This window comes from Macaca thibetana, chromosome 2, assembly GCF_024542745.1.
Source record: "Macaca thibetana thibetana isolate TM-01 chromosome 2, ASM2454274v1, whole genome shotgun sequence".
NCBI classification, from domain to species: domain Eukaryota; kingdom Metazoa; phylum Chordata; class Mammalia; order Primates; family Cercopithecidae; genus Macaca; species Macaca thibetana.
The window spans coordinates 103,772,732-103,800,606 of record NC_065579.1 but is presented as its reverse complement, the minus strand read 5'-3'; the positions used below and the strand labels follow the sequence as shown (position 1 = coordinate 103,800,606).

General features: G+C 48.9%; 1 protein-coding gene across 8 annotated transcripts in view; it reads right to left on the bottom strand.

The window, feature by feature from the left end:
* The window catches only part of DAG1 (dystroglycan 1), a 73,996-nt gene extending 49,962 nt beyond the window's left edge, over nt 1-24,034 (bottom strand). For 2 of the 8 annotated variants that reach the window (XM_050780761.1, XM_050780768.1), the window contains exon 1: nt 22,927-23,238. The gene's annotated coding sequence lies outside the window, so the exon portion shown is untranslated. Of the gene's footprint in view, nt 1-17,212; nt 18,474-22,484; nt 22,504-22,926; nt 23,239-24,017 lie in introns of those variants that run through there. The other 6 variants (XM_050780765.1, XM_050780764.1, XM_050780762.1 and 3 more) reach the window with 6 other exon arrangements.
* Between the last annotated feature and the right edge of the window lie 3,841 nt (nt 24,035-27,875).

Sequence of the window (27,875 nt, the reverse complement as noted above, 5' to 3'; positions counted from 1 at the left end):
CCACCTGGGTCAAGAGTTCGAGACCAACCTGGCCAGACGGGTGAAACCCCGTCTCTACTAAAAAAAATACAGAAATTAGCTGAGCATGATGGCAGGCACCTGTAATCTCAGGTACTCGGGAGGCTGAGGCAGGAGAATCGCTTGAGCCGGGGAGGTGTAGGTTGCAGTGAGCCGAGATGTCGCCACTGCACTCCACCCTGGGCAACAGAATGAGATTCTGTCTCAAAAAAATAAATAAATAATAAAAATAGAAAAAAATTAGCTGGCCATGGTGGTGTGTGCCAGTAGTCACAGCTACTCAGGAGGCTGACGCAGGAGGATTGCTTGAGCCCAGGAGATCAAGGCTGTAGTGAGCTATGATCATGCCACTGTACACCAGCCTGGGCAACAGAGTGAGATGCTGTCTCTAAAAAAAGAGGGAAAAAAAAAGGCCGGGCACAGTGGCTCACACTTGTAATCCCAGCATTTTGGGAGGCTGAGGTGGGCAGATCACTTGAGGTCAGGAGTTTGAGACAAGCCTGACCAACACAGAGAAACCCTGTCTCTACTAAAAGTACAAAAATAACCCAGGCATGGTGGTACACACTTGTAATCCCAGCTACTTAGGAGGCTGAAGCAGGAGAATCACTTGAACCTGGGAGAGCAAGACTGTCTCAAAAAAAAAAAAAAAAAAAAGAAATGAACAGTGACATGAATGTATTACACCACATTGAATAAGTTATTAATATGAATATAAATAACCAATTAATGAGTAAACATAGGAGATGAGAAAAGCTCTTCCTTACAGTAAGGTGACAACAAATGCAGAAGGACTAATGGACTCAGAAGCATCATTGAATGCTGAAGATAGAGGGTCAAAATTTGATGAGGAAAGCAACAGGATATTTACATAGTCTCAAGTGTTCCCCCCATAAATGACTTATTAATTACAAAGGAGAAAATATCAACTTTTCATGGAGAAAACTGCCAAGTGTCTCTTTAATCAGAGTTGATCATCAAAACAAACCTGCACCTTGTGCCTACTCATATGGCAATACCAAAGATGTACTGGGACAACTGAGACAAAGTGAATATGGACTGTAGATTAGATAACAGTGTTCGGCCAGACATGGTGGCTCATGCCTGTAATCCCAGCACTTTGGGAGGCTAAAGTGGGCAGATCACTTGAGCTCAGGAGTTTGAGACCAGCCTGGGCAACATGGCAAAACCCCGTCTATACAAAAATCAGCCAGGCATGGTGGTGTGCACCCATAGTCCCAGCTACTCAAGAGGCTGAGGGAGGACGGCTTGAGCCTGAGAGGTGAAGGCTGCAGTAAGCCGAGACTGCACCACTGCACTCCAGCCTGGGCGATAGAGCCAGACCTTGTCTCAAAAAATAAAATAAAAATAACAGAACAGTATTCTACTAGTCTTAAATTTCCTGATGTTGATAGCTATACTGTGATTATGTAAGATAATATTCTCATCCTTAGGAAATACACAGTTAAGAATTTAGGAGGGCTGGGCATGGTGGCTCACGCCTGTAACCCCAGCACTTTGGGAGGCCAAGAAGGGCAGATCACATGAGGTCAGGAGTTAGAGACCACCCTGGCCAACGTGGCGAAACCTGTCTCTACGAAAAATACAAAAATTAGGTGTGGTAGTGTGTGCCTGTAGTCCCAGCTACTCAGGAAGACTGTGGCAGGAAAATCGCTTGAACCCGGGAGCTGGAGGTTGCAGTGAGCCAAGATCGTGCCATTGCACTCCAACCTGGACAACAGAGTGAGACTCCATCTCAAAAAAAAAAAAAAAAAAGAATTTAGGAGTAGGGTGTTGTGGCTCACGTCTGTAATCCCAGCACTTTGGGAGGCTGAGGTGGGCAGATAGCTTGAGCTGAGGAGTTTGAGACCAGCCTGGGCAACAGGCTGGTCTCAAACCCCGTCTCTACAAAAAAATACAAAATTAGGCCGGGCGCGGTGGCTCAAGCCTGTAATCCCAGCACTTTGGGAGGCCGAGGCGGGCGGATCACGAGGTCAGGAGATCGAGACCATCCTGGCTAACACGGTGAAACCCCGTCTCTACTAAAAATACAAAAAAAAACTAGCCGGGCGCGGTGGCGGGCGCCTGTAGTCCCAGCTACTTGGGAGGCTGAGGCAGGAGAATGGCGTAAACCCGGGAGGCGGAGCTTGCAGTGAGCTGAGATCCGGCCACTGCACTCCAGCCTGGGTGACAGAGCAAGACTCCGTCTCAAAAAAAAAAAAAAAAAATACAAAATTAGGCCAGCATGGTAACCTGCACCTGTAGTCTCAGCTACTCTGGAGGGAGGCTAAGGCAGGAAGATCACTCAAGCCTGGGAGGCGGAGGTGGCAATAAGCCGAAATCTCATCACCGCTCTCCAGCCTAGGCGACAGATCAAGACCCTATCTCCAAAAAAAAAAAAAAAAAAAATGTAGGGGTAAAGAGATATGATCTCTGTCAATTACTCACAGATGGTTCAGAAAAAAAGATATAGATAGAAAAGAGAATGACAGAGCAAACACAGCAAAATGTAAACAAATGGTGACTCCAGAGTATTTGGGAGTTTCTTGAATTATTCTTGCAATTTTTCTGTAAATTTAAAGTTACATTAAAAAAAATTTTTTTTTTTTTTGAGACGGAGTCTTGCTCTTTCACCCAGGCTAGAGGGCAGTGGCGCAATTTCGGCTCACTGCAAGCTCCTACTCCCAGGTTCACATTACTCTCCTGCCTCAGCCGCCCGAATAGCTGGGACTACAAGCGCCTGCAACCAAGTCCGGCTAGTTTTTTTTATATTTTTAGTAGAGACGGGGTTTCACCGTGTTAGCCAGGATTGTCTCTATCTCCTGACCTCGTGATCCGCCCGCCTCGGCCTCCCAAAGTGTTGAGATTACAGGCGTGAGACACGGCGCCCAAAATTCTTAGAAGTTACTAAAATAGCCGGCCACGGTGGTAAGAGAAAGGAATACGGGTCATGGTCCAAGTCCCCTCTCAGGATGTCCGTGCCAAAGCAGGTCTATGCACTGACAATTGTGAAGCAAAGTCAGCAGGTAAGCTCTGTTATCTGTGATAGCTATATAACCCTCGCCCCACCCCACCCCACTTACCTCAAACCCCAGCGCTTTGTCCAGTAGGAATCTGGATTTCAGGCACTAATCCCCCAGACAGCATGATTCAAAACACATACCCCACCAGGTCCCAAGCTCTCCCAAGTTTACGAAGGGAGGTGAGGATATTTCAAAAGTATTTTCCTCTAGCAACATTACAAACACAAAATATACCAAAAAAAGGATTTTGTTTGTTTTAAAAGTGACTTGGGTTATAATGGAAGAAAATGTTACACTAGGGCCCAAAATTACTACATCGAGCTATATTTACTTAATATTAAAAATAGATTCTATCTTCCCTTCCCAGGAACCTTCCCTCCCAAAGCAAAAAAAACCCAAATCAGACCATTACCAAGTTCAGAGGTCCCAGAGCTAAGGGCAAAATGTGGGCAGGCTGCATCCGGTGTTTCCCAGTATCTGATTCCCTACTATTGGTTCCCACTATCTCACAATGATGTCATCAGCTGTCTGGTCCTCCCCTTTGACTTAATGCAATAAAAGTAATTCACGGGCCAGGCACGGTGGCTCACACCTGTAATCCCAGAACTATGGGAGGCAGAGGGGGGCGGATCACTTGAGGTTGGGAGTTCGAGACCAGCCCAACCAACATGGAGAAACCCCTTCTCAAATGAAAATACAAAATTAGCCAGGCATGGTGGCACATGCCTGTAATCCCAGCTATTCGGGAGGCTGAGGCAGGAGAATCGCCTGAACCCGGGAGGCGGAGGTTACGGTGAGCCGAGATCGCGCCATTGCACTCTAGCCTGGGCAACAAGAGCAAAACTGTGTCTCCAAGAAAAAAAAAAAGGCCAGGCGCAGTGACTCACGCCTGTAATCCCAGTACTTTGGGAGGCCGAGGCGGGCGGATCACCTGCCAACGAAACCCTGTCTCTACTAAAAATACAAAAATTAGTGGAGTGTGGTGGCATGTGCCTGTAATCCCAGCTACTCAGGAGGCTGAGGCAGGAGAATCGCTTGAACCCAGGAGGTGGAGGTTGCAGTGAGCCAAGATCATGCCATTGCACTCGAGCCTGGGCAACAAGAGTGAAACTCTGTCTCAAAAAAAAAAAAAAAAAAAAAAAGTAATTAACATGGAGGTAAAATAAATTCCAACACCACACTAGGACACAAGTGAAAAGCAGGTCTCCTTCCCAGGTCCTCAGGTGAGCAGACTGACTTTCCTCAGTAGGTCTCCACATATGACACATTGAATGTGTATCTCTAAACACATAAAAAAGCACATCTCTTTTTATTTCATTCTTAACGTTCAAATGAAACCAAATTCTTCAAAACTGTTCCTTTTTTTGCCGGGCATAGTGGCTCACAACTGGCGGGCGGATCACAAGGTCAGGAGTTCGAGGCCAGCCTGGCCAACATGATGAAACACCGTCTCTATTAAAAATACAAAAAAGGCCGGGCGCGGTGGCTCAAGCCTGTAATCCCAGCACTTTGGGAGGCCGAGACGGGCGAATCATGAGGTCAGGAGATCGAGACCATCCTGGCTAACACGGTGAAACCCCGTCTCTACTAAAAAATACAAAAACTAGCCGGGCGAGGTGGCGGGCGCCTGTAGTCCCAGCTACTCAGGAGGCTGAGGCAGGAGAATGGCGTAAACCCGGGAGGCGGAGCTTGCAGTGAGCTGAGATCTGGCCACTGCACTCCAGCCTGGACGACAGAGCCAGACTCCGTCTCAAAAAAAAAAAAAATACAAAAAATTAAACGGTCATAGTGGTGCGCGCCTGTAATCCCAGCTACTCAGGTGGCTGAGGCAGGAGAATCGCTTGTTTGGGAAGCAAAGGTTTCAGTGAGCCACGACCGCACCACTGCACTCCAGCATGGGCGACGGAACGAGACTCCGTATCAAAAATAAGTAACTGTTCCTTTTTCTAATTTAGTAGAACTGAGAGACCTCAGCCCTAGTGGGTAGATCCATCTCTTCATTCACCCCTATTGTGTATGGTACATTTAAATGTCTAAATATCCTGCGTATCTTGCTCTCCGGGGTGTTCTCACACTCATCCTTGCATTCTTCTTAGAACATATCTAAGGATATAATCCTAGATGTGGAATTGCTGGGTCAAAGGATATGTACATTGGAATTGTTAGATTTGGCAAAACTGTCCTTCAATTTACACCCTCACCTAAAGATACAAACGACTTTTCCCTTATTTTCACTAACATTTAAGTATTGTCAAACTATTTCATTAATAACATAAGACGGAAGAGGAAGGAGGTGGGGCAGTTTGAAATAACACGAGACAGCAGTTTGCCCTGCCTTTATTGATTTGATTAACGGGCATGGTGGGCAGCAGATGTCATAAATTCAACCTGGGAGTAATGGTACTTAATAGCCAGTATAATACAGGAGGATGAGCATCTAGACAACTAATGAATCAAAACATGATGCTATGTTTTTCTAGTAAAACTTGAGTACCTCAGGAAAATTGCTATCAAGAATTTATGGGGCTGGCCAGGCGCAGTGGGTCACATCTGTAATCCCAGCACTTTGGGAGGCCGAGGTGGGCAGATCAAGAGGTCAGGAGATCAAGACGATCCTGGCTAACATGGTGAAACCCTGTCTTTACTAAAAATATAAAAAATTAGCCATATATGGTGGCAGGCGCCTGTAGTCCCAGCTACTCAGGAGGCAGAGGCAGAAGAATTGCTTGAACCCGGGAGGCAGAGGTTGCAGTGAGCCGAGATCATGCCACTGCACTCCAGCCTGGGCGACAGACTGAGACTCCATCTCAAAAAAAAAAAAAAAAAAAATTATGGGCTAATTACTCCAAATAATAACATATACGTAGTACTGTTGTTGCTTCCATGTGGTTTCCTCCCAGGTATCTCTCTGGACCAAGGCAACTCCTGGGCCAACCCCAAAAGAACTCAGGGCTCAGGGTAGTGAGAACACAGATACAAGTGCTGAGCACACGAAGGGCAGGAAACGGAAGCTAGGGAGTAATTTTGGGTTCTCAAGTCTAACCTTTATACTGTAGTTTCACTGTTCTGGAAAACATTAACCTTTTCTAAATTTATATTGCCAAATCTAAGTTTGTTACTTGTCCTACTACTGAAGACAGGGTCTAAGTTTGTTACTTGTCCTACTACTGAAGACAGGAGGCCAGCTGTTCTATAGGTTGCACCCTCCAGGGCCTTGGTGTACTGGGGGTAGAATCATCTGTCCTAGGCCAGTGCCGCCATCTGGGATAGACAGGCATGTGCCTAGGCAGAGAGGAAGAACCCCATCTCTACAAAAAATACAAAATTCTCAATAATTAAAACATCAGGCCAGGCACGGTGGCTCACACCTGTAAATCCCAGCACTTTGGGAGGCCAAGGCAGGTGGATGGCTTGAGCAATCCAGGAGTTCGAGACCAGTCTGAGCAACACAGAGAAACCCCATTATTACTAAAAATACAAAAATTAGCCGGGCGTCGTGACATGCGCCTGTAATCCCAGCTAATGGTTAAGCTGAGACAGGAGAATCACTTGAACCTGGGAGGCAGAGGATCCAGTGAGCCAAGAGCCAAGATCACACCACTGCACTCCAGCCTGGGTGAGAGAGTGAGACTGAATCTCCAAAAACGTGTGTGTGTGTGTGTGTGTGTGTGTGTGTGTGTGTGTCAAATACTATATATCTAACAGTTCACTCTTAGGTATATACCCAGAAGACACTGTCAAGAATATTCATATCCAGCTGAGCGCAGTGGCTCACACCTATAAACCCAACACTTTGGGAGGCCGAGGTGGGCAGATCACCTGAGGTCAGGAGTTCGAGACCAGCCTGGCCAACAGGGTGAAACCGTCTCTACTAAAAATATAAAAATTAGCCAGGCATGGTAATGCACATCTGTAATCCCAGCTACCTGGGAGGCTGAGTTAGGAGAATCACTTGAACCCAGGAGGTGGATGTTGCAGTGAGCCGAGATCATTCTACTACACTCCACAGTGAGACTCTGTCTCAAAAAAAAGAAAAAAAAATACAGTGGTATAAATCTCCCTTGCAGAACACTCATCCCTCCCCTCACCACCCTGGCTTCTGCTGGCAGTCTGACACTCACCCACTCCTACAGGCGGTTCCAGAGCAGTGCCTCCCTAGGCCTCTCCCAGAACACAGCCCATGCCTCCCTGACTCTGGAATTCCTTACATTCTCTTCCTAAAGGACAACCCTCAGAAAGCTTGAATTCAAAACAAGAAAATAGACTGGGCATGGTGGTTCACACCTGTAATCCCACCACTTTGGAAGGCTGAGGCGAGAGGATCACTTGAGGCTAGGAGTTTGAGACTAGCCTGGGCAACATAACAAGACCCTGTCTCTACAAAAGAGAAAGAAAAAAAATAGGCTGGCATGGTGGCACACGTCTGTAGTTCCAGCTTTGCAGAAGGCTGAGGCAGGAGGATTGCTTAAGCCCAGGAATTCAGGCTGCACTAAGCCATGATCATGCCACTGCACTCCAGCCTGGGGGACAACAGTGAGATTTTGTCTCAAAAAAAAAAAAAAAAGAAAAAGAAAACAAAACCTGGTCTACCACCTGAGGTCTAAGCAACCTAAGTGGACATAAAGATGAAAAAATCTGAATTTGGCTTCAAAATTATTTAAGTATTTACAAAAATGAAATTAAATGTGAAATAATAGCAAAACGAACAAAAATACTGCAGGCACATGTTAAGTGTCCTAGTACTAGGGAAAGGCTTGATAAATTCTGGTATACTACATGACACTTTCTCTTGGGGCAAATTCCACCTCAAAGACTCAAGCCAGGGTTTCAGGGTCGTTACAACAAAGACAAAGGTCAGACGCGACCATGGCCTTTTGTCTCCAAAAGGTTGCAGTGAGCTGAGATCGCACCACTGCACTCCAGCCTGGGCGACAGAACGAGACTCCGTTCTCATAGCGCCAGCCAATCACGCAGTGGCTCTGTCTCTCAGGTGAGCACTGAGTTACCCTCACAAAAGACACAGGCTTGGGCTGCCTACCAAATTTCAGGGTAAGCTGGAGTAGGGTCTGCACACAAGAAAGACAAGACCAGCTGACAAGTTCCTGGGCATGGAGTCTGAGACCATCCTACAATTAATCAACATTCTGCCCCTCCAAGTGCTCAAAACTTCAGCCACCTGCCAGCATAGCAGCAGCACTAGCAGTGAACACACATTCTATCCTGTAAGGCAAGTCTCTCTACCCAGAGCTTGAGACCAGCAGGTGAGGCCATGACCACAGCCCACAGAGCCTTCCATATTCACCTCAGCCCACCCGGCTTGATAACATAGATATGAAAAAGACTCAATTCCAGCTGTGCTAACTTCTCAATTTCTGGGCTATGCCCTACAGGGAGAAACAAGGAACTGCTTTAAAATAGCATTCAAACACAGAAAAAGTTTTTAAACCGAAAAATCATAGGACAGAGTTTGAGGCAACCATTTAAAAATCAAGAGTGGGGCTGGGTACGGTGGCTCATGCCTGTAATCCCAGCTCTTTGAGAGGCTGAGGCAGGCAGATCACTTGAAGTCAGGAGTTCGAGACCAGCCTGGCCAACATGGCGAAACTCTGTCGCTACTAAAAATTTTAAAATTAGCTGGACGTGGAGGTGGGTGCCTATAATTCCAGTTACTCGGGAGGCTGAGGAAGGAGAATCATTTGAACCTGGGAGGCACAGGTTGAAGAGAGCTAAGATTGCGCCATTGCACAACAGCCTATGCGACAAGACCAAAACTCCGTCTCAAAAATATATAAATAAATAAATAAGATCAAAATAAAATAGGCCAGGCACAGTGGCTCACACCTGTAATCCCAGAACTCTGGGAGGCCGAGACGGGTGGATCACCAGAGGTCAGGAGTTTGAGACCAGCCTGGCCAACATGGTGAAACCCCGTCTCTACCAAAATTACAAAAATTAGCTGGGCATGGTGGCAGGCATCTGCAAGCCCAGCTACTCGGGAGGCTGAGGCAGGAGAATTGCTTGAACCCAGGAGGCAGAGGTTGTAGTGAGCTGAAATTGTGCCACTGTACTCCTGCCTGGGTGACAAGAGTGAAACTCTGTCACAAAAAAAAAATTTTGGCCGGGCGCGGAGGTTCAAGCCTGTAATCCCAGCACTTTGGGAGGCCAAGACAGGCAGATCACAAGGTCAGGAGATCGAGACCATCCTGGCTAACACGGTGAAACCCCGTCTCTACTAAAAAATACAAAAAACTAGCCGAGCGAGATGGCGGGCGCCTGTAGTCCCAGCTACTCGGGAGACTGAGGCAGGAGAATGGCGTGAACCCGGGAGGCGGAGCTTGCAGTGAGCCGAGATCCAGCCACTGCACTCCAGCCTGGGCGACAGAGCGAGACTCCGTCTCAAAAAAAAAAAAAAAAAAAAAAAAATAGCCAGGCGTGGTGGCGGGTGCCTGTAGTCCCAGCTACTCCGGGGGCTGAGGCAGGAGAATTGCTTGAATCTGGGAGGCGGAGGTTGCAGTGAGCAGAGATTGTGCCATTGCACTACAGCCTGGGTGACAAGAGCAAGACTCCATCTCAAAAAAAAAAAAAAAAAAAAAAAAAGCAGCAATGGCTTCCTGAGCTCCCAGCCCCTTGGCACCCAGTGATCACAGCAAACTGGACACAGAGACCACAGTAAGCCTGACACTGAGGCAGAAGACTGTGCCTTTGGGCACAGCCCACAATGGGCCCCATTCTCCCTGGAAGCCCATAGCAGGATGGAAGCGGGGAGGCCAGGACATTCCTCCACCCCCTCACACAGATGTAAAGGGCACATGCAGCTCAGGGCAGCAGAGCCCTCCACAGGAAGAAAGCATACGGAGCCATTTTCATCTCCAGCTATTAGAATCAAAAGGAGACCCTCTCCTCCAAAATAACAGAAGTACCATATGATCAAATCAGGTAATCAGATGACCTACATAGGAGATCCCTCCCTAGTCAGCAACGTTCAACTAGAAGGGAAAAAGGCTCAGGGCTCTGAAGAGACGGGGGACCCCACAGGACCTGTCAGATTAGGACTGGCACTATGAGCAGAAGAACCAACGTCTCCTGCTAAGATTTCCTCCCTACATGAAAGAATCTGGTCAGTTTCTAAACTACTTTTAAAACTGGAAAAAGCACATCCTCAGACTTACAATGTTTTAGGACTATACTGCTGACCCTTCTGACAAAATATTATTCTATTTTCTAGGTAAGCAGATGCAACAGCTGGTAGCACAAACCCAAAGCAGGAGAGAGTGAGACAGGAATCCTACTGTTATCTATTTATGACTTTAATGAATTCTATTTTTAGGTCTTTAATAAAGAGCCTCTCTTCTAGTCTCTTCCTACCAAATTTCTCCACTCAGGCGATTCAATCATTCCAACACTGCTCAAAAGTCTAAAAATATAAGACACTTCTGGGCTGGGCGTAGTGGCTCACCCCTATAATTCCAACACTTTAGGAGGCTGAGGCAGGAGGATCCAGCCTGGGCAACATAGCCAAGACCTCATCGCTACAAAAAAATTAAAAAATTAGCTGGGCATAGTGGCACATGCTAGTAGTCCCAGCTACTCAGGAGGCTGAAGTGGGAGGATTGCTTGACCCCAGGAGGTCAAGACTGCAGTGAGCTATGATTATGCCACCACATTCCAACCTAGGCAACAGGGCAAGACCCTGCCTGTCAAAAAAACAAAGAAAACACAATTTCTTCAATCATACCTCACATAAGAGGTAGAACTTCCTCATTTTCCCCGAGACTTAGAATCCACCCCCTGCTCAAGGGCTACTCATCAGACTGGTCTCCAATATAAAAAATCCTAGAAGGCAAGGTATCCTTGACCTCCCCAGAGGTCAGGGCAGATTGGACATAAAGATGACCTACAGGCCGGGCGCAGTGGCTCACGCCTGTAATCCCAGCACTTTAGAAGGCCAAGGAGGGCAGATCACCTGAGGTCAGCAGTTCGAGACCAGCCTGACCAACATGAAGAAACCCCATCTCTACTAAAAATATAAAAATTAGCCAGGCGTGGTGGCGCATGGTGTATCGTTCCAGTTACTTGGGAGGCCGTGGCAGGAGAATCACTTGAACCCAGGAGGGGAAGGTTACAGTGAGCTGAGATCACACTATTGCACTCCAGCCTGGGCAACAAGACTGAAACTCTGTCTCAAAAGAAAAAAAAAAAAAAAAAAAAAAAGATGACCCACCAGCCCAAGCAGGAGTGTTTACAGGACATTTACAGTAATCAGATGCATGTTTTATGGAAACATTCCATAGTAAAATTAGGGCCCAGAAAATGGATGGTACCCAGGTTCTGATTAATAGCCAAATAAAAAGGAAATCTTATTTGGAATTCCATTATTGACTACATCAATTTTCTTGGCAAAAGCTGGCTAGAGAATCAATCCACCCCTGGAGAACAACTGAGCTAATTAACAGAGGTGTTTATGACAACCAAGGCAGAACTGGTTCACTTCTGCCATAGACAGCCTTGGGAATCTTAAGTAAATTTCCCATCAACCCCTAGGATGCCTGCGGGAAAATGTTCCCAGAACAGTGAAGAGGCTAAACAGAGATACCTGCAAAATCAAAAGAATTTAATTCCAATTCCACTACTCTGTTTTAATACATTTACAAACTCTTCCCTCGGTATCCATGAGGCATTGGTTCCAGGATACCAAAATCCACAGATGCTCAAGTCCCTTATATAAAATGGTGTAATATTTGCAAATAATGTACGAACATCTAATGTAAATGGTATGAAAATAGTTGTTATAACGTTTAGGAAATGATGACAAGGAAAAAGTTTATTCATGTTTCACACAGATGCAGCCATCCTTTTTTCCCAAATATTTTCAATCCACAATTGGATGAATCCACAGATGTGGAACCCACAGATACAGAAAACTGTGGGCCGGGCGCGGTGGCTCAAGCCTGTAATCCCAGCACTTTGGGAGGCCAAGACGGGCGGATCACGAGGTCAGGAGATCGAGACCATCCTGGCTAACACGGTGAAACCCCGTCTCTACTAAAAAATACAAAAAACTAGCCGGGCGCGGTGGCGGGCGCCTGTAGTCCCAGCTACTCGGGAGGCTGAGGCAGGAGAATGGCATGAACCCAGGAGGCGGAGCTTGCAGTGAGCCGAGACCTGGCCACTGCACTCCAGCCTGGGCGGCAAAACGAGACTCTGTCTCAAAAAAAAAAAAAAAAAAAAAAGAAAACTGTGTACCGATTAGGAGAAAGAACTCTGTAAGAGGTGCTTGTTTGTAGATTCTCATACTTAATATACAAAAACAATATCCACAGAAATGAAGAGTAAATGCCAAAACAGAGAACCAAGCTGGGCACTGGCTACTGTTTCCCTGAATACGACATATCCTTCCAAGTGCTTCATTCATCCTTGAGCTCCGCACAACTGGCACACTCCCCTATACTTAGGGTATCCAAGGGCCGTGACTGCCTCAGCAAGAATGAATCTGTGGCTGCTGATGCCCCCAAGGGCAGGGAACACTGAGACTAGGTCTCTACGTGGCTATAAATATCGCAAATCCATGCAAGTCACAGAAAAAGGACTATAGAAAACGTGCACAATACTTAAAAATAAAAATCATTACAAATCTGCCTTACTTGACATTGATAAATGTGCTTCTACAAAATTGTAAATCACAAGTCACTTCTTATGATACTAAAACCTCTTTTAAAAAACTTTATGCAGAGATGTTAATTGCAACATTATCTATTACAACCAAAGTAAGAAAGAACCTCTTTCCTGTAGGAGATAGCTAAAACAAATAATAAAAAAAAAATAACAAAAAAAGAACCAAACTGTCTAAGAACTAGGGACAGACTAACCATTAGAAATGTTATATTCAGCCGGGCGCGGTGGCTCAAGCCTGTAATCCCAGCACTTTGGGAGGCCGAGACGGGCGGATCACGAGGTCAGGAGATCGAGACCATCCTGGCTAACACGGTGAAACCCCGTCTCTATTAAGAAATACAAAACAAACTAGCCGGGCGAGGTGGCGGGTGCCTGTAGTCCCAGCTACTCGGGAGGCTGAGGCAGGAGAATGGCGTGAACCCGGGAGGCGGAGCTTGCAGTGAGCTGAGATCCGGCCACTGCACTCCAGCCTGGGTGACAGAGCGAGACTCCGTCTCAAAAAAAAAAAAAAAAAAAAAAAAAAAAAAAAAAATGTTATATTCGCTGAGCACAGTGGCTCACGCCTGTAACCCCAGCACTTTGGGAGGCCAAGGCAGATGGACCACAAGGTCAGGAGATCGAGACCATCCTGGCTTACATGGTGAAACCCCATCTCTACTAAAACTACAAAAAATTAGCCGGGCGTGGTGGCGGGCGCCTGTAGTCCTAGCTACTCAGGAGGCTGAGGCAGGAGAATAGCATGAACCTGGGAGGTGAGGCTTGCAGTGAGCCAAGATCACGCGACTGTACTCTGGCCTGGGCGACAGAGCGAGACTCCGTCTCAAAAAAAAAAAAAAAAAAAAAAAAAAAATGTTATATTCAGGGCTGGGCGTGGTGGCTCACGCCTGTAATCCCAGCACTTTGGGAGGCTGAGGTGGGCAGATCATTTGAGGTCAGGAGTTCGAGACCAGCCTGACCAACATGGAGAAACCCCGTCTCTACTAAAAATACAAAATTAGCCAGGTGTGATGGCACACGCCTGTAATCCCAGCTACTCGGGAGGCTGAGGCAGGAGAAACGCTTGAACCCAGGAGGCAGAGGTTGCAGTAAGCTGAGATTGCACCATTGCACTCCAGCCTGGGCAACAAGAGCAAAACTCCATCTCAAACAAAAAAAGAAATGTTATATTCAGGCCAGCATGGGGGCTCACGCCTGTAATCCCAGCACTTCGGGAGACCAAGATGGGTGGGATCACCTGAGTTCAGGAGTTCAAGGCCAGCCTGGCCAACATGGTGAAACCTAATCACTACTGAATATAAAAAAATTAGCTGGGTGTGGTAGCACGCGCTTGTAGTTCCAGCTATTCAGGAGGCTGAGATAGGAGAATCACTTGAATCCAGCAGGTGAAGGCTGCAGTGAGCAGAGATCAAGCTACTGCACTCCAGTCTGGGCAACAGAGAGAGACTCTGTCTCAAAAAAAAAAAAAAAATCTATACTCAAACTTGGTAAAAACATTGCCAAGGGCCATCTTTGGAGGAGACCCAGGAATCGGGGGAATCACAAATGCCTCTGGAAAGGCGAACCACAGGCTAAGGGGATAGATGGAAGGAAGGTTTCTTTCCCTCCTTTGTATAATCCTTTTGAACTTTTAATTAAGTTTGTACCATGTGTTGTATTCCCTATTTACAGAAAAAATAAAACACGATGGGGGCTGGGCGCAGTGCCTCACACCTGTAATCCCAGCACTTTGGGAGGCCAAGATGGGAGGATCACGAGGTCAGGAGATCAGCCTGGCTAACACAGTGAAACCCCATCTCTACTGAAAACACAAAAACTTAGCTCAGCGTGGTGGCGGGCACCTGTAATCCCAGCTACTCAAATAGGCTGATGCAGGAGAATCGCTTGATCCCAGGACGCAGAGGTTGCAATGAGCTGAGATTACGCCATTGCACTCCAGCCTAGGCAACAGTGCGAGATTCCATTTAAAAAAAAAAAAAAAAAAAAGGGAAGGGGAACAAGGGATTTTTCCTTTTTCTTTTTTTTTTCTTTTTGAGCCAGGGTCTCACTTTTGTCACCGATGCTGGAGTGCAGTGGCGTGATTTGCTGTGACTAAAGCTCACTGCAGCCTCAAACTCCTAGGCTAAGGCCCACTGGCTCACATCTGTAATCCAGCAGTTTGTGAGGCTGAGGTAGGTGGATCGCTTAAGCTCAGCAGTTCCGGATTAGCCTGGGCAACATGGCAAAATCCTGTCTCTACAAAAAAAAATTTTTTTTTTTTTTTTTTGAGACGGAGTCTCACGCTGTTGCCCAGGCTGGAGTGCAGTGGCGCGATCTCGGCTCACTGCAAGCTCCGCCTCCTGGGTTCATGCCATTCTCCTGCCTCAGCCTCCCGAGTAGCTGGGACTACAGGCACCCGCCACCTCGCCCGGCTAGTTTTTTGTATTTTTTAGTAGAGACGGGGTTTCACTGTGTTAGCCAGGATGGTCTCGATCTCCTGACCTTGTGATCCGCCCGTCTCGGCCCCCCAAAGTGCTGGGATTACAGGCTTGAGCCACCACGCCCGGCCTCTACAAAGAATTTTAAAAAATAATAAAGATAAAAATAAAAACTCTTGGGCTCAAAAGATCCCCCCACCTCAGCTTCCCGAGTAGCTAGGACTACAGGCGCGTGCCACCACACTCAACTAATTTTAATTTTATTTTTTGTAGAGACAGGGTCTCTCTCTGTTGCCCAAGTTAGTCTCAAACTCCTGACTTCAAGTAATCCTCCCACCTTGGCCTCCCAAAGTGCTGGGATTATAGGCATGAGATCCACCTCCTTTTCTTTTTTCTTTCCACCATTTTTTTTTTTTTTTTTTTTTTTGAGACACAGTCTCACTCCATCGCCCAGGATGGAGTGCAGCAGCACAATCTCGGCTCACTGCAACCTCTGCCTCCCAGATTCAAGATTCAAGCAATTCTCCTGCCTCAGCCTCCCAAGTAGCTGGGATTACAGGTGCACACTACCACGCCTGGCTACTTTTTGTATTTTTAGTAGAGACGGGGTTTTACCATGTTGGCCAGGCTGGTCTCGAACTCCTGACCTCAAATGATGTACCCACCTCGGCCTCCCAAAGTGCTGGGAGTACAGGTGTGAGCCACTGCGCCCAGCCCTTTTCTTTCCACTTTTTTCTTGAGATGGAGTTTCACTCTTGTTGCCCAGGCTGTAGTGGGATGGCGGAATCTCGGCTCACTGCAACCTCCACCTCCCAGGTTCAAGTGATTCTCCTTTCTCAGCCTCCCAAGTAGCTGGGATTACAGATACCTGTCACCACGCCCAGATAATTTTTGTATTTTTAGTAGAGACAGGGTTTCACCGTGTTGGCCAGGCTGGTCCAAAATTCCTGACCTCAGTTGATCCGTGCACATCTGCCTCCCAAAGTGCTGGGATTATAGGCATGAGCCACCGCACCCGGCCTCTTTCCACTTTTATCTTCCACACTACTTAAATATACGTATTATCCAATAGAGCTTTTCCACCGTTATTAATGTTTTAAAATTCTAAGTCAGGTGCGGTGGCTCATATCTATTAATCCCAGCACTTTTTGAGAGGCTGAGGTGGGAGGATCGTTTAAGCCCAGGGGTTTCAGATCAGCCTGGACAACATAGTGAGATCCCATCTCCACAAAAAGTTAAAAAAATTAGCCGGGCATGGTGACATGCCCCTGTAGTCCCAGCTACTTGAGAGGCCAAGGTGGGAGGATAGCTTGAGCCTAGGAAGTCGAGGTCTGTAGTGAGCTGTAATCATGCCACTCCAGCATGGGTGACAGACGGAGATCCTGTCTCAAAAACAAATAAATAAGCTGGGCACAGTGTCTCATGCCTGTAATCCCAGCACTTTGGGAGGCCAAGATGGGCGGATCACCTGAGGTCAGGAGTTCAAAACCAGCCTGACCAACATGGAGAAACCCCGCCTCTACTAAAAAATACAAAATTAGCTGGGTGTGATGGCGCATGCCTATAATCCCAGCTACTTGGGAGGCTGAGGCAGGAGAATTGCTTGAACCCAGGAGGCAGAGGGTGCCGTGAGACAAGATCACACCACTGCACTCCAGCCTGGGCAACAGATCAAGACTCTGTCTCAAAAAAATAAATATAATTCTGTGGTTATCATTTTGGCCAGTATGTGATTATCCCTCAACTTTCTTTTGCAGAAATGTCTCTTTTTTTTTTTTTTTTTGAGACGGAGTCTCGCTCTGTCTCGGAGTGCAGTGGCTTGATCTCAGCTCACTGCAAGCTCCGCCTCCCGGGTTCACGCCATTCTCCTGCCTCAGCCTCCCAAGTAGCTGGGACTACAGGCACCTACCACCACGCCCAGCTAATTTTTTTATATTTGTAGTAGAGACGGGGTTTCACTGTGTTAGCCGGGATGGTCTTTATCTCCTGACCTCGTGATCCGCCGGTCTTGGCCGCCCAAAGTGCTGGGATTACAGGCATGAGCCACCGCGCCTGGCCAGAAATGTCTCTTTTCAAGTACCTTACCTCACCTTCTAGTGCTAGGCTGCTTTAAAAGCCTTATCTTCCTGGAGAGCAGAGGCCCTGCAGGAAAAGGAGGAAACAATATTGGTGAATGCCCACAACTGAAATAGAATTATACCACACTGACCAACTCCAGAGGAAGTGGGGAATGTCACTGAGTCTCCTGCCCACACCACCAATTAGTCACCCTTCTTTGTCAAAGGTCACAATAAGAAAATGAAACATTTTCTGTACAGTCAATCCAGAACCAAAAATTATAAATAATAAAATTAATTTCAGCATATTTTAGACAGTGGGTTTTTTTAAAACGATTAGCTCAAAAAGGTATAACTGAGAAGCAAAACCTCAACACTGCAAAACCTCAAACTTGGCTCACTGCAACCTCCACTTGCTGGGTTCAGTCAATTTGCCTACCAAGTAGCTGGGATTACAGGTGCATGCCACCACGCCCAGCTAATTTTTTTATTTTTTTAGTAGAGAAGGGGTTTCACCATGTCGGACAGGTTGGTCTCGAACTCCTGAGCTCAGGTGATCCAACCGGCTCTGCCTCCCAAAGTGCTAGGATTACAGGTGTGAGCCACTGCGCCCGGCCCAAAACCTCAACACCATTAAATGTATCTCATGACAAGCAAGATAAAGACATTTGGTCATAAAAGTAATTTTTTAAATATGCAGCTGATTGTTCCCAGTAGAATCCTGCTTTTAAAACATAAATATAAATTAAGTCAACATACTGCTAAAGTTTGTTCAGATTTAATCACTCCAACACAGAACACAGACCAGCTTCACCAATCATAAACCGACACCCTCGGTTTATGATCCTCTACTAATGCATCTCATCCACCTTCCTACCCTGGATCCTGCGTAAAACCAAGAAAACGCTCAGCTATGGCCAGGCGCGGTGGCTCACACCTGTAATCCCAGCACTTTGGGAGGCCGAGGTGGGCAGATCATGAGGTCAGGAGATCAAGACCATCCTAACACAGTGAAACCCCATCTCTACTAAATATACAAAAAAAAAAAAAATGGCCGGGCGCGGTGGCTCAAGCCTGTAATCCCAGCACTTTGGGAGGCCGAGACGGGTGGATCACGAGGTCAGGAGATCGAGACCATCCTGGCTAACACGGTGAAACCCCGTCTCTACTAAAAAATACAAAAAACTAGCCGGGCGAGGTGGCGGGCGCCTGTAGTCCCAGCTACTCGGGAGGCTGAGGCAGGAGAATGGCGTGAACCCGGGAGGCGGAGCTTGCAGTGAGCTGAGATCCGGCCACTGCACTCCAGCCTGGGCGACAGAGCGAGACTCCGTCTCAAAAAAAAAAAAAAAAAAAAAAATTAGCCAGGCATGGTGGTGGGTGCCTGTAGTCCCAGCTGCTCGGGAGCCTGAAGCAGGAGAATGGCATGAACCCAGGAGGCAGAGCTTGCAGTGAGCCGAGATTGCACCAATGCACTCCAGCCTGGGTGACTGAGCGAGACTCTGTCTCAAAAAAAAAAAAGGGGGGGGGGAGAAAATGCTTAGCTATCAAACCTAAAAAATTGGAAAATAGAGAACCCTATTCATTAAGGCTAAATTAAGCCTTCTGGTTGGTATAATTTTGTAAGCTACTCTAAATTCCTATATATAGAAATTGCTGGCTGGGTGCGGTGGCTCACGCCTGTAATCCCAACACTTTGGGAGGCCGAGGCAGGCAGATCACAAGGTCAGGAGTTCAAGACCAGCCTGACCAACATGGTAAAACCCCGTCTTTACTAAAAATACAAAAGTTAGCTGGGCGTGGTGGCACATGTCTGTAATCCTAGCTACTTGGGAGGCTGAAGCAGGAGAATCGCTTGAACCCGGGAGGTGGAGGTTGCAGTGAGCCAAGATCGCGCCACTGTACTCCAGCCTGGGCGAAAGAGCGAGACTCCATCTCAAAAAAAAAACTAGCTGGCCGGGCAAGGTGGCTCACGCCTGTAATCCCAGCACTTTGGAAGGCCGAGGCAGGCGGATCACCTGAGGTCAGGAGTTTGAGACCAGCTTGACCAACATGGAGAAACCCTGTCTCTACTAAAAATACAAAATTAGCCAGGCGTGGTGATGCATATCCGTAATCCCAGCTACTCGGGAGGCTGAGGCAGGAGAATTGCTTGAACCTGGGAGGCGAAGGTTGTGGTGAACCAATATCGCACCATTGCACACCAATCTGGGCAACAAGAGCGAAACTCCATCCTAAAAAAAAAAAAAGAAAAGCCAGACGCGGTGGCTCACGCCTTTAATACTGGCACTTTGGGAGGCCGAGGCAGGCGGATCACAAGGTCAGGAGATTGAGACCATCCTGGTTAACACGGTGAAACCCCATCTCTACTAAAAATACAAAAAAATTAGTCGGGCGTGGTGGCGGGCGCCTGTAGTCCCAGCTACTTGGGAGGTTGAGGCAGGAAAGTGGCATGAACCCGGGAAGCGGAGCTTACAGTGAGCTGAGATTGCGCCACTGCACTCCATCCAGCCTGGGCGACAGAGCACGCTTGTAATCCCAGCACTTTCGGAGGCTGAGGAAGGCAGATCACTTGCGCTCAGAAGTTCAACCCCATCTCTACAAAAAATACAAAAATTAGGGCGGGGAGCAGTGGCTCATGCCTGTAATCCTAGCATTTTGGGAGGCCGAGGAGAGTGGATCACCTGAGGTCAAGAGTTTGAAACCAGCCTGGCCAACATGGCGAAACCCCCTCTCTACTAAAAATACAAAAATTAGCCAGGCGTGGTGGTACATGCCTGTAATCCCAGCCACTTGGGAGGCTGAGGCAGGCGAATCACTTGAACCCAGGGGGCAGAGGTTGCAGTGAGCCGAGATCACACCACTGTACTCCAGCCTGGGCGACAGAGCAAGACTCCGTATCAAAAAAAAAAAAAAAGAAAGAAAGAAAGAAAAGAAATCAAGTATGCTCTCATCTGCCTCCACAAGCATGAACACACATTGACTCTCATGGGTTAAGATGCCTGCTATGCCCAAGAGGAAATGCAATACCCCAGGTTCAAGTAGGAGATAAAGTTGGGTTTTCTTTAATTTTTATTTCTTGAGACCGAGTTTCGCTCTTGTCATTCAGGCTTTCGGCTCACTGCAACCTCCGCCTGCCGGGTTCAAGCGATTCTCCTGTCTCAGCCTCCCAAGTAGCTGCGATTACAGGAGCCCACCACCATGCCTGTCTAATTTTTATATTTTTTAGTAGAGATGGGGTTTCAACATGTTGGCCAGGCTGGTCCTGAACGCCTTACCTCAGGTAATCCACCTGCCTCGGACTCCCAAAGTGCTGGGATTACAGGCATGAGCCACCACGCCCGGCCTGGAGATAAAGTTTTTTGTTTTTTTGTATTTTTTTTGAGACAAGGAGTCTCGCTCTGTCACCCAGGCCGGAGTGCAGAGGCGCAATCTCAGCTCGCTGCAAGTTCCACCTGCCGGGTTCATGCCATTCTCATCCTCAGCCTCCGGAGTAGCTGGGACTACAGGCGCCCACCACCACACCCGGCTAATTTTTTTATTTTTAGTAGGGACGGGGTTTCACTGTGTTAGCCAATATGGTCTCCATCTCCTGACCTTGTGATCCACCCACCTCAGCCTCCCAAAGTGCTGGGATTACAGGCGTGAGCCACTGCACCCAGCGATAAAGTTTTTAATGATCAAATGCCAGGCCTCCTTTCCCATGAATCGACTGCAGTCTAAGTGGTCCCTCCAAATCCCACCATCCTCAACAGTAACCAGACACAAGCAACTCTGTGGGCCACTATACCAGGTAGTCAAGAAGGAATTTAAATCCTTGGTTATGCTTGGTCTTCTGGCCCAGGCATTCCAGAACGTAGCTCCTCCCCTATCACGGCAGGACATCCCCTCTGTACTATCTTTTCAGTCTCTCCTTTCTGATGGCCCCTTCTCCCTCCCCATCTCTCCTCTGTAGGCTGACTTAACTGCCAGAGGTCCTGGCCCCCTCCCTCTCCCTGACACTCCACCAGCAATATCTTTCTAAACACAAGTCTGGGTCACACCACTCTACTAATCAAAAGGCTCCCTAGACTCCTGCACCCCGCATACAAAGTTGGAACTCCTGTAAACAAGGCAGGCCCAGAGCTCCCACCTGCCAAGCTGGAGGACTCGCAAGCACTATTTTAGGTGCTCATGTACATGTGGTTCCCTGTGTCCAGGCCTTGATGTCCCCCACTAATTCCTGCTGGCCCTGAAAGCCACAGCTCAGGAATTCCCTCTCCACTCAGGCTACTATGCGAGCACGCTTAGTGGGCAGACACTATTAATCATGGGTTCCCCGGTCCCCACTGCCCCCTAAACTGAATTCCTTAAGGGCAGAAGCAGACTCTTTTACATGGGTTCCTACGATCTACCACAGAATTTGGCAGGTAGTGAATCAAAATACTTGTTAAAATGAAAAAATGCTTTTGCCAAATCAATTTTTAAGAACAGTGACGATTTGCACTGTGCTTCTTTTACCAAAGGCACACATCAACACAAGTTTTTATATCCCACAGGATCTTTACATGATGGATCCAACTCCCTACTGAATCTGATTTCTCCAAAATACAGCTCCTCAGCCTCTTTGAAGCACACAGGCCATGAGCTCTTCTTCCTTAGTTCACAGCCAAAAAAAAAACGCACAGAAGTTCAACTAAACTTCTCCATACTCAAACTATGGATTTTTATGCCTCCAAAATGTAGTAAGGTGAAATTCTTTTTTAGAACAGGAACATTCCAAAATGTCTCTGAACACTAAGCATAGAACCTGGTAAAATTACAATACCCGATCTAGACCAGACTTTCCAAAACACCTGAAAGCACATCCAACTCTTTATCTGGAATTATGTCCTATAAACACCACCCTCCCTTCACGAAGTCTGGCTTCTATGCCAGGAGTCACTTCTACTCGCTTATTTAGGGAAGCAGCAGGATGGAATCTTAAGTTAGAACTCTGCGCTACGAAGGTGCTGTCCCAGGCTCTTGCCCCAATCAGTCAAAACTTCATCGTCACCATTAAAACTAATTCTGAAGTAACTCGATTTACAAAAACAATAACTTTTCAAGTTATAGAGATTAAAGGATGCATTTTAAGTTACCAGATGAGTCTGTAGGAAATTAACTTGGAATTTATGGCAAAAAGATTCCAAGTCGAGATGACATTTGCTATGGAGACACTATCCAAATACACTCCCAGGAGAACCTGGTCTGCCAAATACAAATGAAAAGGTAGTAAGTAAGTAGGCTTCCAAAGGAGCTCAAGTAAGGGTGAGGGAATCCACCAAGGCTCTAAGCAGCTCTGACCGAGCAGTGGTGGCAGCGGTGCCCTTCCCTGCCTCTGGCGGGGCTCGACGCCCACAGTCGGAATCCGGCCCAAATGGGCCACAACCCCTATTGGAAGCCCGGGAGGCGGCCCGCAGGCGGCTCACGACCGCGGCCAAAGCGCAGGCTCCGCGTTCCTGGGAGCGCGGGCCGAGCTAAGGCCTGGCCCACCGCCGCGGCGCGCGGCCCGGGCCTTGCAGCCGAACGCTCCGAGCCTTTGCCTGTGGGACCGAGAGCAAAGGGGCGGCTCCGCCTCCTCACCCACAAGGACGTCCGCGGCCGTGTCCCCGCCCCGGGCCGAACAGCGAGCAGCAGCAGGTGTTCCGCGGAAGGCTCAGCCAGCAGCAGGGATGGGGGCCCGAGCAGTCAGGCACAGCGGCTTGGGGCGGGCAGTGCACTCACCCAGCGCCGGCGGGAGGACCGCGGCAGGTGTTCGCTCCTCCCGGCCCCAGGACGCCGCCACCGCCGCTCCCCGGGGACTCGGCGCAAAGCTGCCGCCTCTGCCGCCGCTGCCGCCTCCAAGCCTAAGGAGCGAAAGCCCCGCGCCGCGCCGCAGCCTCCGCGCGAGCACGTACCGGGCGGTGAGAGGGCGCTGAGCGCGAGGGCGGGGCGCACGGCCGGAGCCTAGCAACCCCCTGACACGCGAGTGTTCCAGCCAATCCAGCGGCCAGCTCCGCGCGCCGCCCGCTTCTGCCTGCGTCGGCCGCGCCGCAGCGCGCCGCACCCGCGCGCAAGCCCCGCCCCGGCCCGCACCTCTCTGTTCATTGGCTAACCACGCCCCCACCGTAAAAGTCACGCCCCATCATGGAAGCCTCGCCCCCATGGCCAGGCAAGTCCGTTCCAGGACACACCCCGGCGGCCGGTCCGGGTGGTCCGGAGCCTTCAGGACCAGGAGTATGGGGGAGGGGTGCCCCGCCCAACTTCAGGCCTTTGGCCCTCTAAGACTAGTCAAGGGATAGTTAGGACTGCGAACTGGCCCGGCAACTGGCCACCCGTCGACTGCGTTCAGCGCTCCTAATTTCCTTCGAATGCAAATCAAGGGGTATTTCTAAGCCATGAGAACAATCAGGAAGCGTTCTCTCAGTTCTCTCAATTGCAAAAGATGAAAGCCTTGCTGCCCGGCCCTTACACGGATGGGAGACTGAGGCCAGGGATAGGAGGGGCGGGAAGCTAGCTCACCTCCTAGAGCCTCGCCCACAGCAGGCTGGGGAGTCGGAAAGCGCCTCAGGCCTAACGCTCGTCCCCTCCCCCTGCCTGGAACGCTGGAATCCGACGCCTGCTCTCCTGCCCAAAATAGCTCTAACCCGCAGGCGCTGGTCACTCACTCCTAGTGGCCGGCATTCTTTGGGTGGGGGAAGAAATAAGAGACGGGGGTTGCTGCCTGGAACATTCAAGGGGAGGGTCCTAAAGTAGCTTTCGCTCTCCCCAGGACTTACCTGCAGCCCCCCACCCCCAAAACCCCAGACTTTACAGTTACTGAACCTGACAGTTACCGGATGGGTCTGGGAATGAGACCTGTGATGGACTCTGCTTCTTCTCATCCCCACACCATGGGCAGGATGGGTCCATTACCTCCTTGGCCTGTGGCCAGCCTGGAATTCCAGGCCTGCACTCTTGACAGCAAGCACATACTGAACACAGAACTGGCTGCCACCAGCCATGGGCTCCTCCCTAGATCCCAGAGAGCTCTGGGGCTCCCTTGCTTTCGCTCCCTCCTCAGGAGTGTCTGGAAGAAGAAAGTTACAGAGAGAAGAAAGGAATGCCCCATCTCCCAAAAACATACCTTTTTGCAATTCTCTATACTTCAGTGTCTAGGCTCCAAACCTCATTCACAGAGACAAGAAAAGGAAGGGGCTAGGTGCTGTGCTCCTGCCTGTAGTCCCAGCACTATGGGAGGCCGAGGCAGGTGAATGGATAGCTTATGCTCGGGAGTTCAAGACCAGCCTGGGCAACGTGGCGAAACCCCGCCTCTACAAAAAATACAAAAAAAAAAAGAAAAAGAAAAAAAAGGAATTTGACCAGCCGCGGTGGCTCACACGTGTAATGCCAGCACTTTGGGAGGCCAAGGCGGGTGGATCACCTGAGGTCAGGAGTTTGAAACCAGCCTGACTAACAAGGTGAAACCCCGTCCCTGTCTCTACTAAAAATACAAAAATTAGGCCGGGCGCGATGGCTCAAGCCTGTAATCCCAGCACTTTGGGAGGCCGAGACGGGCGGATCACGAGGTCAGGAGATCGAGACCATCCTGGCTGACATGGTGAAACCCCGTCTCTACTAAAAATACAAAAACTTAGCCGGGCGAGGTGGCAGGCGCCTGTAGTCCCAGCTACTCGGGAGGCTGAGGCAGGAGAATGGCGTGAACCCGGGAGGCGGAGCTTGCAGTGAGCTGAGATCCGGCCACTGCACTCCAGCCTGGGCGACAGAGCGAGACTCCGCCTCAAAAAAAAAAAAAAAAAAAAAAAAAAAAAATACAAAAATTAGCCAGGCATGGTGGCAGACGCCTGTAGTCCCAGCTACTCAGGAGGCTGAGACAGGAGAATCGCTTAAACCGGGAGGCAGACGTTGCAGTGAGCCGAGATCTTGCCACTGAACTTCACCTGGGCAACAGAGCAAGGCTCTGTCTCAAAAAATTAAAATTAAAAATTAAATTAGTCAAGTGGGGTGGCACATGATCTGTGCTCCCAGCTACCTGGGAGGCTGAGGTGGGAGGATTGCTTGAGCTCAGGAGGTTGAGGCTGCAGTGAGCAGGTGTTCACACCACTGCACTCCAGCCTTTGCAATAGAGGGAGACCCTGTCTCCAAAAAAAGTCGGGGGGGGGGCTAACCATGCAGAAAATTATTTATTTGGGTTTCTAAGCAAAATGTATTCTATTCTCTCATTCACTCCTTTGGCTCAGAGAGTGTACCACCCACCCCACCACTGTGCACTGCTTTGCAGCCATACGTTCTGCTGCATATTTTTGTGTCTGACTATATAGTTATATATCTCAGGCCTGTAATTCCAGCACTTTGGGAGGCCAAGGTGGGTAGATCTCTTGAGCCCATGATTCAAGACCAGTCTAGACTGTCTAGTGAGAAACCATCTCTCCAAAAAAAATTTTTTTAATTAGCCAGGTGCTTGAGCTTTGAAGGTTAAGACTACAGTGAGCCATGATCACACCACTGCACTCCAGCATGGGCAACAGACTGAGACCCTGTCTCCAAAAAAAAAAAAAAGAAACAGGCCAGGTGCGATGGCTCACGCCTGTAATCCCAGCACTTTGGGAGGCCAAGGCGGGCGGATCACAAGGTCAGAAAATCGAGACCATCCTGGCTAACACGGTCAAACCCCGTCTCTACTAAAAATACAAAAACAAATTAGCCGGGAATGGTGGCAGGCGCCTGTAGTCCCAGCTACTCAGGAGGCTGAGGCAGGAGAATGGCGTGAACCCGAGAGGCAGAGCTTACAGTGAGCCGAGATCAAGCCACTGCACTCCAGCCTGGGCAATGACAGAGCGAGAATGCATCTCAAAAAAAACCAAAAAACAAAAAACAAAGAAGCAGCATCACTCTTCAGACCTCACTGATCATTCACAGATGCCAGAGTAGCTCCTCATCTCCCCATCTTCCTTTTTTGGGGGTTGCTCTTGCTATGAAATATAAGGACTGATTATGGTGGCCTGCAGGGTCCCAGCACTCATGCCCAACCACCCCCAGAGCCCCACTGGAGAGAGGGGCTCCACTTTAATTATCTGGCGCTCAAGGATAGGATAGGCCCTTGCTAGTACTATGGGCAGAGAGAAAGAACCAGAGCTTGCCTAAAGCCCTCATAGCCAAATCCTTTCCAGTCCTTGCCTTCCCAGGTTTGGGGTTCAATTAAGGGTGCTGAGGCCCCAGGCTGACTGGAATGCTTTCCTCCTCCCTCTTCTCCAGCCCTCTAACCTTGGCAGATCCCAGGCCAGAATAGCCAAAACTCTGGGCCTCATTGCTGTCTTTCTTCCTTTTTTTTGAGACAGAGTCTCATTCTGTCGCCCAGGCTGGAGTACGGTGGCGCAATCTCAGCTCACTGCAAGCTCCGCCTCCCGGGTTCACGCCATTCTCCTGCCTCAGCCTCCCGAGTAGCTGGGACTACAGGAGCCCGCCACCATGCCCGGCTAATTTTTTGTGTTTTTGGTAGAGACGGGGTTTCACCATGTTAGCTAGGATGGTCTCGATCTCCTGACCTCGTGATCCGCCCACCTCGGCCTCCCAAAGTGCTGGGATTACAGGCGTGAGCCACCGCCGGCCAATTTTTTTGTGTTTTTAGTAGAGACAGGGCTTCACCATGTTAGCCAGGATGGTCTTGATCTTTTGACCTTGTGATCCACCTGCCTCAGCCTCCCAAAGTGCTGGGACTACAGGCGTGAGCCACCGCGCCCTTTCTTCCTTTTTGTTCGGAGTAAGGGTTCCCCCAACCCACTCTTTCTTTAGGCCTTAAAAGTCAGGAGGCTTAGGCTGAGCGCGATGGCTCACGCCTGTAATCCCAGCACTTTGGGAAGATGAGGAGGGCGGATCACCTGAGGTCGGGAGTTCAAGACCAGCCTGTCCAACATGGAGAAACCCCGTCTCTACTAAAAATACAAAATTAGCCGGGCATTGTGTCATATGCCTGTAATCCCAGCTACTCGGGAGGCTGAGGCGGAAGAATCGCTTGAACCAGGGAGGCAGAGGTTGCAGTGAGCCGAGATCACACCACTGCACTCCAGCCTGGGCAACAAGAGGGAAACTCTGTCCCAAAAAAAAAAAGTCAGGAAGCTTGGCTGACCAGACCTGAACAAGCCACTTAGGGGGCCTAACCACCCCCCACCAGAACCCAACCCGCCCCTACTGGAGTCCATACCAAAGCTGACACAGAAATAGCTGTCTTCATGGTCCCCTAGCCTGGCTTGGGGCTGTAAAGTTAAGGCCTCGTTACTCCCTTTAGTTCTTTTTTTTTTTTTTTTTTTTGGAGACGGAGTCCCGCTCTGTGGCCCAGGCTGGAGTGCAGTGGCCGGATCTCAGCTCACTGCAAGCTCCGCCTTTCGGGTTCACGCCATTCTCCTGCCTCAGCCTCCCAAGTAGCTGGGACTACAGGCGCCCGCCACCTCGCCCAGCTAGTTTTTTTTTTGTTTGGTTTTTTTTTTTTTGAGACGGAGTCTCACTCTGTCGCCCAGGCTGGAGTGCAGTGGCCGGATCTCAGCTCATTGCAAGCTCTGTCTCCCGGATTTAGGCCATTCTCCTGCCTCAGCCTCCCGAGTAGCTGGGACTACAGGTGCCCGCCACCTTGCCCGGCTAATTTTTTGTATTTTTTTGGTAGAGACGGGGTTTCACCACGTTAGCCAGGATGGTCTCGA